We start from the raw sequence: 5469 nt of genomic DNA on the forward strand, positions 1-5469 counted from the left end.
AATTGAGTCCATTGATGTTAAGAGATATTAAGGAATTGTGATTATTACTTTCCATCATTTTTGATATTATTTTTATATTTGATTGGTTATCTTCTTTTGGGTTTGCTTTTTCCAGGGTGTAGTTTTCCTCCTTGTATTGGAGTTTTCCTCCTATTATTCTTTGTAGAGCTGGGTTTGCAGAAAGATTTTGTATAAATTTAGTTTTGTCATGGAATATCTTGGTTTCTCCATCTATGGTGATTGAGAGTTTTGCTGGGTATAGGAATCTGGGCTGACATTTATATTCTCTTATGGTCTGTATGACATCTGTTCAAGTTCTTCTAGCTTTCATAATTTCTGGTAAGAAGTCTGGTGTAATTCTGATAGGTTATTCTGTAATTCTGCCTTTATATGTTACTTGGCCATTTTCTCTCACTACCTTTAATATTCTTTCTTTGTTTATTGCATTTGGGGTTTTGATTATTATGTGACGGGAGGTATTTCTGCTCAGGTCCAGTCTGTTTGGACTTCTGTAGGCTTCTTGTATATTCATAGGCATCTCTCTTTTTAAGTTGGGAAAGTTTTCTTCCATAATTTTGTTGAGGATATTTGCTGGCCCTTTCAGTTGTAAATCTTCACTCTCATCTATACCTATAATCCTTAGGTTTGGTCTTCTCATTGTGTCCTGGATTTCCTGGATGTTCTGGGATACAACCTTTTTGCATTTTGCATTTTCTTTGACTGTTGAGTCAATGATTTTTATGGTATCTTCGGCATCTGAGATTCTTTCTTCCATCTTTTGTATTCTGTTGTTGATATTTGCATCTATGGCCCCTGATTTCTTCTCATGGTTTTCTATCTCCAAAGTTGTCTCCCTTTGTGATTTCTTAGTTGTTTCTACTTCTGTTTTTAGATCCAGGATGGTTTTGCTCAGGTTCTTCATTTGTTTGTGTTTTCCTTTAATTATTTAAGAGATTTTTGTGTTTCCTCTTTCATGACTTCTGCCTGTTGACTCAAGTTCTCCTGCATTTCTTTAAGTTTTTTTTTGTGTGTGTGTGTGTGTGTGTGTGTGTGTGTGTGTGTGTTTCTTCTTTATTGGCTTCTATCTCTTCAGCCTTATTCTCCTGAATTTCTTTAAGTGATTTCTGTGTTCCCCCTGTATTTCTTTAAGAGATTCATTTATCTCCTTTTTGTGTTCTTCTAGCAGCATCATGACCAGTGATTTTAAATCCAAATCATGTTTTTCTGGTGTGTTGGCATAACCAGGACTTACTGATGTTGGAGAGTTTGGTTCAGATGCTGCCATATTGCCTAGATTTCTGTTAGTAGTGTTCCTGCATCTGCCCTTTGCCACCTTGTTCTCTGGCATTAGTTGGTCTTGTCTCTGGCTGGTGTTTGAGCCTCCTGTGAGGCTCTAGGGCTATTTCCACAACACTGGATGGCTGGGTTTCCCCTGTCACAGATTGCTGATGTGCTGTCCTCCTCTTGGGTGCCCTTGGAGCCCTAGTGTGCCTTGCCCCATATTGTTTCTGTGAACCAAGTTGTCTCTGGTGCCTGTTTGCTTCTTCAGGGAGTGCTGTTGGTCTATGCTGCTGCGGGGACCTTTTCCGAGTGATGCTCACGCGGCTGGGCAGCCGATCTCCCAACCGGGTTGGTACACACAAGGCTAGCCTCACTGCTCAGGCCCTGAGTCTAGGCAAAAGCCTGGCAGACCAAGGACCTAGCAAAGTTCCCCTGGTGCTATTAGTGTTAACTGGTTCTGTCAGGCAGCCAGGATGGTGGCGTGTGTGTGCTCCCTGAAAGTGCTGAGAGAGTCTGCTGTGCTAACAACCTCCTGGCTGGGGGGTTGGCACACAGATGGCCCACCGAGCAGTCCAGGTCCTGGGGTCAGTCCAGGGCCTGTCGGGGCCTAGACCCCCGCTATTTTAGCCTCAGGCTATAACTGTTAGCCAGCTTTGCCTGCTAGAATTCTCTGGCGTCCTGTAGCCAAAACGGTGGCATGCGTGTGCACAGGCACAGACTGCTGGGCAAACAAACTCCTGGCCAGGTTGACACACCAATCCCCCCCCACAACTGCCCAGGGCCTGGATGCGGGCCAACGCCTGTCAGGCTTAGATCCCTCCCCCACGATGTTGGCCTTGGGTTATATTTGCGTACCTCAGGCTGTCTGATCTTTTTGGCATCCGAGAACCAAGATGGAGGCAAGTCTCTCATGACTGGCGGGAGGCAGAGTTCTGAAGTGGCTTCTGTGTGGTGAAAGGTGGTGTAAATCTGCTGCTGCTTGCAGCCCGGCTGGCCAGAGATGGTCAGTGGTAACAGGTGCAGGGCATGCCTGGACCCTGTCGCCTTGGTTCCACTGCTGATGGCCCTTCCTCTGGAAGAGCCACTGCTGCTGTTGCGGCTACTGCCGCTGTCCGCCGAAATTCTTGTATAAGCTTCCTGTCTTAAGTTATCTCTTAAGATGATTCATCTTTGATGTCATAGATCCTTAAAACTAGAGCAATAACCCTTTATGTGATATTCTAGACATTTCAGTCTTTTGATGCAGTTATTAAGGGGCTTTTAACCTTTAAAAATATCTCATTGCTTTGTACCTTTGTATTTCTTGTGCTTCTATAGTATAATTTATACACCTATAGAGATGGAAATTTATTGCAGAATTTTGGGCAGTGTCTTCTTACCATGTTATGGTCATTGTGGTTGGTGGAACACAAGCAGAGTGAATATGGTAGCAACAATAACTCACAAGCAAATTAAGCATATAATTTCAATAAACACAATTAACTAAGGGTAGAAAACACTTAGGTAATTTAAGTATTCAAGAATTATTAAAGATAAACTTATCTTTCTGAAGTTAAAAATAGGGCAGATGGGGCAAGTAAAAGATTCAAGGAAAGTAAGAAAATGTATAAATTGAAGCTATAGAATAAGATTAAGCACAAAGTAAGACAAAACAGGACAAAACAACTAGGCTATTCTACAGTTGGGGTGAACTAAATTCCCAGAGTGTTTTTGGTATCCACATCCAGTAATTTGAAACTATATGAGTTATTTTCAAGCTCTTCTGGCCAGGCAAGCAGAATGACTTTCTACTTGAGTACTCTTGCACCAGTGGTGTGCTGCCAGTATACACACACATTGACAAAAATATACCAGTCTTCTGCATTTCCACCAAGTGTCCCTAAAGCTCTGAGAGTGTAAAAACTATTGCACACCAAGAAAGTGTGAGCTAAGGAGAGGACAAGGCACAGATGCTGCATGATCTTGCCTCTCCTGGCCAGGATCTTCATTTTTACATTTAACCTCCAACACATATTCAAACACAGTTGGTTTACTCTTCCTCTTAGAAGTTGGTCCATAATTCCTAATTGCAAGTGGGCTCTGTTACTGTGTTTAGCAATCTGCATCTAGATTTCTTGGGATCACAGATCTTGAAAGGACAATTTGCTTCCTATGGAAATACTGCAAACTTAAGATAGGTAAACAATCCTGAACAATAAAAGAACTGCTAGAGGTATCCCCACATATCTATTTAATAAAAACAACATGACACTGGAACAAAAAATAGACACCTTTATTAATGAAATCAAATTGAAGACACATACATAAACCTATACACCGAAGGACATCTTTGGTACAGGGAGGTATTTTTCAGGCTACCAAAAGGAAAATATAGACACCAAACCAGCCACATTTTTTTCATTTGTAATCTGTCTTGCCTGCAAAATATTTTAGGAAAATGGTGGCACAAAGCGTGAGGGGGTAACCAACCAACATATTATTTGACTTAAGGTCTACTCTGTGAGATCAAAGCTATACCTGACACTCTTTGGGTGACAAAAAACCTAAGACTATATACCCAGTGATCTAGGATAGAACCAAAAACTACTTTTAATGTGTTTATAACAAGATGAAGAGAAAAAGAATATGTTCTATGAGGGTGTGGTGAGGTGGGGAGAAGGGGATATCTCAGCGGGCCCATGTCAAGGCATCCCTTCCCCCTAAGGGACCAGCCACATGGCAGGACATGGAGATGCAAGAGAGCAAGACAGAGGGAGAGAAGAAGAGAGGAAGGAGGGGACAAGCATCCCCCTTTATAGTGGGTCAGACCTACCTAGCTGTTGCCTAGTAACTGTGGGGAGGAGCATACCTGGCTGTTGCCAGGTAACTGTGGGGTGGAGTTTAGATAGAATGCTGACATTCCCCCATTTTGGTTTAGTTGAAAAATAAAAAAAATTAGGATGAGGTGCTGGTGAAGCAGGAATAGGGTCACCATAATATCTGACTACTTCTGGCTGGCTTTAGGGGTGATGTGTGTCTAGGGAACCTAGAAGAACTGGTATGGGGAATGTTTGCCCAGTCTTAGTTGACTGTTTCCTGCTGTCCAGGGTCTATGGAACTGTCTGGGATAGGTCCAGTAGAAGCGTCTGTGACAGGAGATGGAGTGTCTGGAGGCTGCTTCTCTGGAGCTTTCCTGGTTCTAGTTAACACCTGGACTTGACAAGATGTTGAAACACATTATCAGAAAAACTTCCTCTTGCAGGAGATGAGAACAAATATAGAGACCCACAGCCAGACATTAAAGAGTGAGAGATGTTGGAACACTCAGTCATAAATGGGGTGGATTCATCGAATTCCTTCCTTCAGGACTCAGGGAATCTTGCTCAAGAGGACACAGAAAGAATATAAAAGCCAGAGTGGATGGAGAATAATAGCAAGAGAACAAAGTCTTCTAAATCAACATGAAAAACACACACATGAATTCAGAGACTGAGGCAGCATGCACAAGGGCTGCACAGGTCTTTTACATATATATTATTGCTTCTAGTTTAGTGTCTTATGGGATTCCTTAGTGTGCATATGAGTTAGTCGGTTTCTTGTGCCTTCTCTTGGGTCCTTTGCCCTCAATTTCTTTGTTCCATTTTGATGTGTTAATTTTTTATATTATATTAACTATATGAATATTAATTATTATCTCTTAGAATCCATTTTCTAAGGAGAGACAGAAAATGGGTAGATGAGGATAGGTGTAGAAATGGGGAGCATCTTGGATTCAAGGGGGAAGAAATAGTAATAAGTATATATTATATGAGAAAAATACTATTTTTCAAAAAAATGAAAGCAAGCAAGCAAACAAACAAAACCATATTGAGCATTTTATTGAGAAGAAACTGCTTCCTTATTAAAAAAGTTTCAATAATTGTGTTGACTTATTTAGGTAAGATATACTGTTGAATTTGCAAAGTTCTTTTTTCTTCAGCTATGGAAATAACCTGGTGGTTTATCTCTTTAGTACACAGAGTATGAGAAGAACACGTAAACCCCCACATGGCAGAACTTACGGTGAGACTTTCTTCTACAGGCTGTATCACCTTCTACTCTTATTGATGATACTGTGTTTTTGAGATAGGGTCTCAAGTAGCTCGAGGTATCTTTAAGCTTGAGATTTTCCTCCTTCGGCCTCCCAAATTCTGGGAAGCAGGTGTCAAT

This window comes from Apodemus sylvaticus, chromosome 4, assembly GCF_947179515.1.
Source record: "Apodemus sylvaticus chromosome 4, mApoSyl1.1, whole genome shotgun sequence".
Classification (NCBI taxonomy): Eukaryota; Metazoa; Chordata; class Mammalia; order Rodentia; family Muridae; genus Apodemus; species Apodemus sylvaticus.